The sequence below is a fragment of the Vombatus ursinus genome, unplaced genomic scaffold (genome assembly GCF_900497805.2).
Source record: "Vombatus ursinus unplaced genomic scaffold, bare-nosed wombat genome assembly UNPS02014809.1, whole genome shotgun sequence".
In the NCBI taxonomy this organism is placed as follows: Eukaryota; Metazoa; Chordata; class Mammalia; order Diprotodontia; family Vombatidae; genus Vombatus; species Vombatus ursinus.
Window position 1 is genome coordinate 19346451 of NW_020954587.1, and position 12916 is coordinate 19359366.

Genomic DNA, 12916 nt, shown 5'->3' on the forward strand with positions numbered 1-12916 from the left:
CAGAGCAGAGTCACCACAATGTTGAAGGGCCTTGAATTAATACCAAATAACAATCATTTAAAGCCCTTCTAAACCTGGCTCCAACCTACCTTTCTAGCCTTATTATTCGCTACTCCCCTTCCCATATTCTATGGTACAGCCAAATTGGCCTTCTTGTTGTTCCTCATATACATTATTCCCTCTCCCAGTCCTGTGCCTTTTTACTGTCTATCTCCCATACTCAGAATGTGCCTTCTGCTTCTTAGAGGTCCTTCTATCCTTCAAAACTCAGCTCAAGCAATACTTTCTAAATGAAGCCTTTCCTGATCACCCAGATTCTAGTGACTCCCTTCCCAAAATCACCTTGTATTTTATTTTGTATATATTCTGCATATGCTTATTTATGTTTCTGTTGTCCCTAATATAATATTGAGAGCAGAAACTGGTTTATTTTTGTCTTTGTATTTCCAGTGCCTAACACAGTGCCTGGCACATAAAAATGCTTAATAAATGCATATGGATTGGTTATTTTAATTGTTTGATTATTACAATAATAACCTATATTTGTATAATGCTTGTATAAGGTTTGCAAAGGAGTTTCTTCATGACTGCCCTATGAAGTAGATAGGATCAATTGAAAGAAATAATGATGTTTAACATGGAAACTAAAAGATTTAGGGAGGACCTAATACATGTTCTAAACTATTGGAAGGACTGGTGCATAGAAGAGAGATTAAACATTTTCTACTTGCTCCACAAGGCAAAATAGGAACAATTAGTGGAAGTTGAAAAGAAGCAGATTTAGGCATAGTGTAAGGAAAAACTTCCTAACAATTAGAAGTATCTAAAAGTGGAATAGACTCAGGTGGGATGGGTTCCCAATCTCTAAAGGTCTTTAAGTGAAGGCTGGGAGACAACTCATTGGTTATGTTCTAGAGGAGATTCTTATTCAGCTGAGTTGGACTAGAGGTCCTCTTAGGTCCCTTTCAAATCCATGCTTCCATGATTCTGTGAATAGCTGTTTCAAAGGTGGTCTTGATGCAACGTAGTTCCTCGTAAGAATATTCAACATAGATAATATTTATGCCCAACAATAATTACCCTTTGTAACCACTGTCCCTACATGGGACCATTTGGTTTTTTGGCTCAACTGCTGCCTTCCTTAAACCTATTGGAAAAGAGTAGTCACTCTGTAATTATCCAAGAAGGGTTTCATTAGCTAAGTGCAATATCTGAATTATCTACCAGGTGAAGTGCTACTTGAACCACCAGCCCAAACCTTGTCAGTTACTCTGAAACAAGCTCTAGGTAATAGTCCTTTCTGATGAGTTTGGAGCATCTTTATAGGCCAACAGAGGGAATTCAGCCTCTAAATGCTTGGGTGGCTCCCCCACCCACACCTGCCCCACCACCCCAATCAAGTGTGCAACTTTGACTAAACTCTCCCTCTCTGGGTTAATCACAATTGGATCTAGGGAATATAATGGAATATATCTCAAAAGATTAAAAAAAAATTGCTTTCTATTCCTAGCTCAGATCCCTCACCCTGTACTGAATCCCACTCTTTCAAGTAATTTCCTAATGCATTCATAGATTCAGATGCTTCATATACTGTGATCACATAGTTTTATAGCACATAGAATAAAGTGAATTGGAAACTAGGCCAAATATTCCTGTACAGAGAAACTGACTTCCAACTTCCAATTTCTTGTCTCTCCTCCCTTTTCCCCCTAGATCTTTGGTCAAGAACAGGATGGAATCCTGACCCTAAACATACTCATAGCCAGTGAAAAAGAATGGCTGGAGTGGGTATTTGGTCCCATCTCAGACTCATGGTCCAAGCAAAGCAAGGAATATGATGAAGAGTTTCCATTCTCCAATGCATTATCATGGACTAAAAGATGTCAGTACTTTACCCAAGTTCATCAGTCAAATGAAATTCATGATAGTTGTGAGAAAACCAAATATTGATTTTGTATTTTATATTTGATTCCACTGTGTAGTTGATTCCATTCTGTAACTTTTAGTCTGTATTTTATATAACCTACACCCTTTTCTCTGTCTCTGCGTGAAAAAGCTCATGAGTTCAAAAGTTCCGTCTTCCTCCCTAGAGTTAGATGCAAAAGTTTTGTTTTCTTATCAATCACTTCTAATCAGAGAAAAACTCTGAACTAAGTTTAGAGGTTCTATGCTCTCATAAAACATTTTAATTATAAGGGAAGCACTACCTACAAATCATTTTATGCCAAGGAAACTTGTTATTCCTTATATCTTCAGCTCTGAAAAAAATCCATGACATCTGTGTGCTATTTTTGAAGGCCTACAAGCTAACCTGGTACATTCTCACAAGATATAATGGCTATCTTTTCCATCCTTGTCAATTAAAAAGGGGTCTTATCTCACTGTCGGGAACCAAAGAACCTTCTATCCCTGGTCCACTCTCAATAGCCTCAGGATACAGATGGGTCTAAGACAGAGAAGGAGGTTGCTAGCCCCACCTGAGTGTTGGCCCACTTTTCTTAATGTAACCAATCATATTGTCCTCATCCCAATGATGCTGCCAACCCTATTACCAATTTTATTATTTTTTCCTCTATCTGTTTTGTTCTTTGTTCTAGGCTTATAAAAAGGAGCTGTACCTCCTCTTCAGGGTCTTTTGACCTAAGATAACCACTTCACCTACTTTATTAACAGGTTCATGCCCTGCTGATAAACTGTTATCTTGCTTGAAGAAAACATGCCTCAATCTACCTGCTATTATTGTGAACTCTCCCAACTGTAAGAATCTGGAGAATAATTTGGAAGTATACCCAAAGGACTATAAAATTTTGCATACCCTTTGACCCAACAATACTGTTACTTGATCTATTCCTCAAGGAGATCAAGGAAAAAGGAAAAGGATTCATATGTATATTCATAGCAGCTCTTTTTGTGGTGGCAAAGAATTGGAACCTGAGAGGATACCTACCAATTGGAGAATGGTTGAATAACTTATGGTATAAGAATGTGGTGGAATATTATTGTGCTATAAGAAATGATGAAGGGATTGGCTTAAAAAAAACTTTGCAGGACTTATATGAACTGATGGAAAATGAAGTGAGCAGAACCAGAAGAATAGTGTATACAATAGCAGTAATATTATAATGATCAACTGTGAAGACTTAGTAACTGATCAATAAAATGGTCTGCCACAACTTCAAAGTACCCATGATGAGAAATGCTATCCACATGCAGATATAGAACTGATAGAGTCAGAATACAGATTGAAGCATTTTTCTCCTTTCTTTGTTTTGTTTTTTTTGCTTTTTTCCCCAGAATATGGTTAATGCAGAAATATGTTTTTCATTACTTTATATGTATAATGGGTATTGTATTTCTTACGATCTGAATGGGTTGGAGAAAGTGCAGAGGGAAGAATGGAATTTGTAACTGAAAATAACAATAAAATAATAATTTTAGTCTATGCTAGTAGATGCATTTGCCTCTATATGTTGTATACTTAATGTGTTCTACTGATTGATCTGTTTTTAACTAGTACTAAATTTTTTGAGAATTGCTGCCTTGTAGTAAAGTCTGAGATCTATGTACTATGAGGCCCCCTTCATCTCCACCTTTTTCATTAATTCCCTTGGGATTACTGACTTTTTTTTTCTGCTTCTATATAAATTTTATTACCCTTTTTCTAGTTTTATAAAGTAATTCTTTTGTAGTTTGATTAGTACAGCACTGAATAAGTAAATTAATTTAGGTAGTATTTTTATCATATTTATCCTCATGAGCAATTAATATTTTTAGAATTATTTAGGTCTCTGTTTCTATAAAGAGTGCTTTGTAGTTGCATTTATATAGTTCTTGTGTGTATCTTAGTAGGTAGGCTCTCAAGTATTTTATATTTTATGTAGTTATTTTAGATAAAACTTCTCTTTCTAGTTTTTCCTGTTGGGCTTTACTGGTATCACACAGAAAAACTGACGATTTGTATGAATTCATTTTATATACTTCAATTTTGCTGGATTTTGTTTCAATTAATTTTTTAGTTGACTGACTTTCTAGCTTCTTTAGGTCCATCACCAATATCATCTGCAAATTTGATAATTTTGCTTCTTTTTCACTTATTCTCTTAATTTCTTTTTATTGTTTTATTGCTATAGAAAATATTTATAGTACTATGTCAAATACAAATGTTTGCAATAGGCATCTTTGTTTCACCTTTAATTTTTTTAAAGGATGATGATTTATCTCTGTTACATAAAAAAGTAACTTTGGTTTTCTATATCGTGAGGGGATTGTGCATAAGATGGAACTGACAGTAAATATATAAAGCACTCAAAGGATCACGAGATCATCTTGTTACTAAGAAGCATACAAGAGGGTGGCTCCCTCACCTTGCAGTCCCACAGGCACACAAAGAAATGGGGACTCAAGTGTACTGGGGGATGAGTACCCTTATTAAGAACCCATGTCTTCTGGGTCTCTGCCTTTTTATTTGATTGTTGCTGGTGGGCAGATTCACAGTGACTGAGTAGGAGGGGGTCAGTCAATCAGCCCCTAGTCTGGACTATGACCCTTCCCTCCCCCTCAACTTCAAGGACACTATGATTTGGAAAGCTTGCTAACCTTGCATGTATGGATTAGATGATTGTTAAACTGATAATTTGCTAACCTTGCAATCTAGCCCTAACTCTGAGTTAAATTCTTAATCCTAAATGTGGCTGATCAAGCCAGTTATTGAGTATAAAGGATCTTCCCAATAGATAGGTAGGTCAATCAGTAGTCAAACATGTAGTCACTGCTGTCAGCTAGGGCTAGTAAACAGGTCAATCCTCACAGACATATACTATTTATCATTTGAAGGAAAGGACTATTTATTCCTATGTTTCTAGTGTTTTTTAATAGAAATGGACATTGTATTTTGGTAAAAACTATATCTGAAACTATTAGTAAAGATATATTTTTTTTGTTGATTTTGTTATTCATATGATTAATTAAGTTTATAGTTTTACTGGTATTAAACCAACCCTGCATTCCTGGTATACCTCCATTATGGTCATGGTGTATCATCTGTGATATGTTGTTTTAACTTTTTACAAATTTTATTTTGCAAACATTTTGTTTGTATTAGAGACTTCTGATTCATATGACCAACAAAATGGACTAGACATTTTATCCTGATCCCCATGACCTCTCAAATCTCTACAAAAATGGAAATTTTATAGACAAAGCAACCTCAATTGTCTCGATAGTCTAGGTCTAGGACACAGGTATTTCAAAAGAATATTTGTAAAAAACCCCACAACCTGATGTCAACCCTCAGCTCACTCAGCACTCCCTCCCCCAGTGACTGCCAGCATGCTACCAGCTGTGAAGATGCATTAGCTGATCCAAGGACCCAACACATGAGATTGCAACAAAACCTGAGGCTTACAGCAAAACCCAACTGTACTCACTGTTCTCCGGCCTTTCTTTCCAATGCCATGGAGATCCTGATTGTAGGCTGCAGAAGTTTGCCCAGCTATAACAGACAGACAGTATAGCAGCAGTGGTCGAGGGGGAAAAGGCTACTAGGATGGGGACAACCAACCAGTGCTGAGGCCAGCAGAGCCTATGCTACAAAAGTTCTCTGAAGGAGAGCACAACAGACGGAAAGGGGCATGATGCATGCCTGGGCTTGAAACACAGCTCAATCCCCCCTCCACACACACACACACACACCCCTACATAGAAATCAACCATGTAACACCATTGTGACAATGCTTTGAACTGTTGATGCTGGGCTAGACAATTTAGGAACTGAGGAAGCAGGACAGGACACTGAAACAGGATACTAGTTGGGGTAGGGGGAGGTTAGGGAAGGGGGACTGTTCCTCATTCCACTAAGCCTGAGGAAGAGAGTTCAACACCTACCTGGGACCAGTTCTGTGAACCCAAAAGTCACCTATGGCTGAGACCTAGGCTATTGAACTATTGTCTAGCATAGGACGAAGCTGAGAACCTTTGAGATTTAGGCTTAAAGGAGGGAAAGGAGTCAGAAAGCAAATAATAGGGAAAAATAAGGGGTCTCAGCAAGAAGGAAACTTACCTTGAGCATAAGTCGATAAATCAACAGGGAGAATATTTACAGAAAGAAATCTTGTGTACAGATCTAGCAAATGAGTTCAGGCATCTATGAATCAATACTCCAAAAAAAGAATATGATACAATGCTTGATGAGACAAAAGACCCTATGGAATGTAGGGAGACTGTGGAACCATAACACACTATTCCTGAATGGGTCAAAAGAGAAATGATAATTATAAAAGGAAAATTTATGGCCTGCACAACAAAAATAATGGGCACAACAGAAAAACTTGAATGTGCAAGTCTCAACAAAGAGATAAAAAGGAGAACAATAGATTGGGAATGGAAATAGAGAGAAGTGAAGTGAATGAACAAGAAAGAAGAGAAACAAAAAGCAATAACATGAAAAGAATAGCATGCTGTCCATACAAGCAAAATATATTGATCTCAAAGATAGGAAAAATTAAGATAACTTAAGGGTCATAGCTCGCCCAGAAGAGCATGATAAAACAAAAACATGAACACCACAATGCAAAAAATAATATAAGAAAACGGCTCAGAATTTCTGAACACAGAAAATGAAATGCCAGTTGAAAAAATTCATAGATCTCCAGGAAAAAAACCCAACGCTGCAAACTCCAAGATACATAGTGGTTAAATTTAACAACTAAATTCAGAAACAAGTTCTGCAAGCAATCAAGAGAAAGACAATCAAATACAAAAGGAAAGGAAATTCAAATAATATGAGATTTATCTGCACCAACCAGAAAATGCAAGAGGGAATGGAATAATAAGTCCTGAGAGCAATAAAACTCAGGATACAGTCCAGGGTGATATACCCTTCAAATCTGAGTTTAACCATAAATGAGAAAAAAAGGACATTTGATAATAAAATATTTATTAATTATATTAATTAATAATAAAAAATTTATTCAAAAATAAAAATGATAAATCAAAAATAAAATAAATAAAATAAAAAATTTATAAAACTAGAAGTGAAGAGGTTGTTTGCTTCTTGAATACCCCTAGACAACAAAAACACAGGAGGGGTCAATAAATGCAGCAGACAGGGATATCAATAGCAAAAGAGTGACAGCAGAGAGACAAATAAGACACTTCTTTCTAAATGTACACAAAGAGACAGGAGTAAAGGAGAAAGTCAGGTGGAGGTAAAAGTGAAAAGGCAGGCCTGAGGCATTCTAGACAGAACCTGGTGACATCCTGCCTACAGGTGAATCAATGTTTTTTTGTGAGACTACCTTACAAAATGGGAGAGTCCTAAAAAAGAGTAGAGAGGACCATAAAGGAAAGTAGGTGATTTGCCTGAGTCAATTTGAAGACTAGCAATGAAGAGATGGTGACTCCTGTGGTCTCAGAAAGAAAAGAGCCTGTGGGGCAATAAGTGAGGAAGGGGAAAAGGATCAAAAAAGAGTGGGAAAAGAAGGAGTTCTTGCTTTAGTAGTGGGATGGGGTTTCACTGATGGAACCAGTAAAAACCCCAAAGGGAAAGGAGTAACAAACAACAGGAAAGGATCAGAGATGGGGGAAAGAGAGACAATGGGAGTAGGGTCCCCTTAAAAAATATTAACCTAAAGTAACTGAAAGAGCATTGTACTGCATTTACAGAAGAAAAGGGGAAAATTATTACTTGGGAAAAAAAGCCTCAATATTAGAAACAAATAGAGAAAAATATAAACCAAACTGTCATAACTTTAAATGTGATTGGATTAAACAATCCAATAAATTGAAAAAGCAACAGATGAAAACACAGTTGGACAATCTATTGGTTAAAAGAAATACATTTAAAAAACAAAGACATACACAAAATAAAAACGAGGGAATGGGAAAAATTTACTCTGCATCAAATGATTCCAAAAAAGCAGTAATTACAATCATGCTATCTGATAAAGAAAAAAGAAAAGAAAATTAAAGGGACAAACTGCATTACAGTAAAAGAAACCATAGACAACAAACCAATATCAGTAGTAAAATTAAATGCTCTAAATGCCTTAGCATCCAAATTCATAAAGAAAACATTATCTGAGCTACCAGAAAATATAGATAGTAATACAATAGTAACAGGAGACTTCAATATCCCTCTCTCAGCTTTATATAACTAACAGAAAAACAAACAAAATGGAAAATATGGAACTGAACAAACTGTTAGAGAAACTAAAATTAAAAGACTTGTGGCATCTTCTAAATGGGATACAAAAGAATGTGTATGTGTGTGTGTGTGTGTATGTGTGTGTGTGTGTGTGTATTTCTCAGCACCACATAGAATTTTTACAAAAATTGACTACAAATTAGGGCACAGAGATATTGCAAAGAAATGTAAAAAGGCAGAAATAGTAAATACATCTTTTACAGACCATAACATAATAAAAATAGTAATCGGTTCAAGGATCACAAACAAAAGAAACAGACCCAAATGGAGACATAACAATGAATAACAAAAAATGAACAATAAATAATGAGTAGGTGAAAGAACAAATCATAGAAACAATTAATAATTATGAGAAAGGAAATTATAATGATGAAACAACATACTAAAATTTCTTAGATGCAGCTGAAGCAGACTTCAGGGGGAAAATCATATTCCTACAAACATACATTAACAAAATAGAAAAAAGAGAACTATTGAACTGAACATATATTTTAAAAAATAGGAAACCAACAAATAAACAAATCTAAGATAAGCACAAAGGAGGAGATACTAAATATTAGAGGAAGCATTGATAAATTGGAAACAAAAAAAGAAATGATAACTAAAAGTAAAAGGTGGTATTTTGAAAAGACTAAGAAAATTGATAAGATTTCAGCTTATCTGATTAAAAAGAAGAGGGCAAAAATAATTAAATCAATAATATAGCAAATGATCAAAATAAAATCACAATAAAACCAGAAGGAATAGAATATTAAGAACAGTTACATGATAACAAAATTGAAAACACCCAAAAAATACAATAATACCTTCAAAAATATAAAATATCCAAACTATCAGAAGACCAGATAGGGATTTTTAAATGCCCCAAACTAAAACTGAACTGAAAAGGAAATAGATTTAATTGTAACGAAATTACTAAAGAAAAAAAAAAAGCAACTCCTAGTCCTGATGAATTCACAAAAAAATTCATCAAACTTTTAAAGAACAATGGGTACTTTTATTATTCCCAAAAATTATTCCCAAAAATTAAGAAAGAAAACATTCTACTAGAATCCTTTTGTGAAAAAAAAAATACTCCTAATGCCTAAACCATGGAAAGATAAAACACAGAAAAATAATTATAGGCCAGTGTCATTAATGAACATTGGCTCAAAAATTTTAAACAAAATCCTGTCAGACTATAGTCATTTATCCGAGAAATCACTCATTATCCAAGAAATCAAGAAAGATTTATACTAGTGATACAAAGAGGATCAACATTAGGAAAACAATTAACATAATCACATTAAAAATAAAAACACCCCAACCATATGATCATCTCAACAGATGCAGAAAAAGCCTTTGACATTATATAATACTTTTTTATGCAAAAAAACCCAAACACTACGAAGTATACATAGAGACAAGCATTTTTTAATGTCATAAAAAGCATCTATTTTGCTTTTTGGTGAGGCAATTGGGGTCAAGTGACTTGCCCAGGGTCACACAGCTAGTAAGTATCAAGTGTCTGAGGCCGGATTTGAACTCAGGTCCTCCTGACTCCAAGTCTGGAGCTCTATCCACTGTGACACCTACCTGCCCCAAAAGGATATCTTTAAAACTAAATGCAAGCATCACATGCAATGGGGATACAGTAGAACCTTTTCCAATAAATATGAAAGGAAAGCAAGTATACCCACTCTCCCCACTATCATTTAATATGGTTCTGAAAATGTTAACAGCAATGAAACAAGAGAAAAAAATTAAAGGCATGAAGTAAGTAAAGAGGAAATAAAGCTATCTCTATTTGCTAATGATATGATAGTATACTTAGAAAATCCTAGGAAATCATCAAAGATACTAAAAGAGACAATAGCTTCATCAAAGTTAAAGGCTACAAAATAAACCCTAAAAAATCAATACCATTTCTGTATAGTAATAACAAAACCCCCAAAACAGTAATAGAAAGGAAAACCCCATTCCAAATAACCACAATATGCATAAAATATTTGGAGATCAACCTACCAAAGCACACAAAAATTTATATAGATTCAATGACAATATGCTCCTCAAAGACAGAAAAAAACTTAAATAGCTAAGGAAAATTCTGTGCTCATGCCAATATAATAAAAATAACAGTATTATAAAAGTTATTTTGCACTTTTAATGCTATACCAATCTAATAACCTAGGGGATAATAGATAAAATAGTAAAATAATAACAAAATTCATTTGGAAAATAAAAGATCTAGAATATCAAGGGAAATGATGAGAAGAAGTAGAAATAAAAAGAGAATCATTCTTCTAGATCACAAACTATTTTATAAAACCACACTCATCAAAACCACATCATATTAATTTAATAATAGAGAAGTGAATGGAACTGACTAGACCAAGGAGAATCGGAAACAATGGAACTCAACTACCTAGTGTTTGATAAACTAGAAAACATAAATTCCTTATGAATAAACTTCTTTGATAAAACTTCTGGGAAAAATGGAAATCGGTCTGGGAGAAATTAGGCTTAAGTCAACACCTTATATATATTCCACAATTCGTTCCTTCTTTTTCTCCTTCCTTCCCTCCTCCCTTTTTTCCTTCCTTCCCTTCCTTCCATCCTCATTCCTTTTCCTTCCTTCCTTCCTTATTTTTTTCTTTCATCTCGTCTCCTTTTCATTATCCCCTCCCCAAGCTTTGGGTGTATTTTCCTTATTATTAATCTCCCTCTGAATCTTCTCTTCGTCTTATATATCTCTTTACCCTTTTCCTATTCTTATCTATATCCCTGGAGTTAAAATATTCTTGTGTGTGTGTGTGTGTGTGTGTGTGTGTGTGTATGTGTGTGTGTTCTGCCCTCTTTAATTCAGTTTAGATGGAAGTGAAGTTCAAGTAACTCCCATTTCCCCCAATTCTTTCATGTTTGTGTATATATACATATATATATACATATATGTACACATATACATATAATATGTATGTATGTATATGTATATGTATATATTTGCTTTTTGGTGAGGCAATTGGGGTTAAGTGACTTGCCCAGGGTCACACAGCTAGTAAGCATCAAGGGTCTGAGGCTGGATTTGATCTCAGGTCCTCCTGACTTCAAGGCCGAAACCCTATCCACTGTGCCACCTAGCTGCCTTCATGTTTGTATATATTTCTATCTGTGCACTCCAATTATATGTGATAACAAGGTCCCTCATGCTTTTTGTCATTTTCTCATAATGAAATAATGCCCTTCCTTTTCTTTTTTTCTTACAATATCATCAAACATGACAAAACTATTTATAGATTTTCTGTTTCATTTGACTATTTTCATGGATCCTTATGACATTAGAATTTTGAAATAAATATTTTATCAGTCCACTTTCCATTAGAAAGTAATCTGCTCATCTTTATAAAGTTTCTCTTGATCGTTCACTTGTATTCACCTTTTAGCTTTTAACTTGATTCTCATTTTTGTGTTTCAAAGTTCCTTTTTAGCTCTGGTATTTTCATCAAGAATGTTTGAAAATCCTTTATTTTTTGAAGATCCATTTTTTCTCCCTTTTAGGGTTATACTTAGTTTTGCTTGGTAAGTTATTCTTGGTTTTAGACTTTGTTTTTTTACCTTTTGGAATTTTATTCTGTGTTCTCTGCTCCTTCATAGTAAGAACTGCCAAATCTTGTGCAATACTCTTTATGGTTCCTTGATTTTTAAATTCTTTCTTTCTGGCTCCTTGCATTATTTTTTCCTTTTACCTAGAAGTTCTGGATTTTGATAATGACATTCCTTGGAATTTTCATTTGGGGCTTCTTTTAGGAAGTGATTAGTGAATTCTTTCTACTTTCACATTGCTTTCCTTTTCTAATGTGTCTGGGTGATTTTATTTAATGGTTTTTTGAAATATGATACCCAGGTTCTTTTTTTGCTCATAAATATGAGGCAACCAGGTGGCAAGGTGAATAGATCTCTAAACTTCAAGTCAGGAAGATCAGAGTTCAAATCCTGACTCAGATACTTACTAGCTGTGTGAAGCCACTAGCTAGCAAAACCACTTAACCTTTGTCTGCTTCAGTTTCCTACTCCATAAAATGGAGATAATAATAACCTCACAAGGTTGTGAGCATAAAATGAAATGAAATTTTAAAGCGCTTTGCAAACCATAAAGCACTATATAAATGCTAGCTATTATTCTTATTCCTATCATTAGAAGTCCTGCAAGATCTAACAGGCTATCGAGCAGTCTCTCCCCTTGGGCCTTTTGACTTTATAGGGCCCATGTTTCTGGAAGTCTCTGTCCACAAAGACCAAGCCAAGTGGAGCCTTTGGTAGACACCAAAGAGTGCCAGAATACATAACTTGTTAGGCTACTGAAGCTCTAATTTCATATACAGCTGCCACTCACTATAAGACTTTTAAAAAAGCAGTTGTTTGGGGGTGGACCCAAGATGTCAGAATAAAGAAAGGCAGGGACTTACCTGAGCTCTCTCCCAAACCCCTCATACCTGTAAAACCTGACTCTAAACAAATTCTAGAGCAGCAGAACTCACAAAAAGACAGAGTGAAAAAAATTTCCAGCCCAAGACAACCTGGAAGATCAGCAGGAAAGGTCTGTTGCACTAGGTTGAGAGAGGAGCACAGTCGAGCACAGGCCATGCCAGCACAGACAGGGTGCCAGCAAACCCAGAGCAGGCCTCAGAGGACAGAATTACTAGTAGCTGTAGTGGCTTCTCAGCTCACAAATGGCAA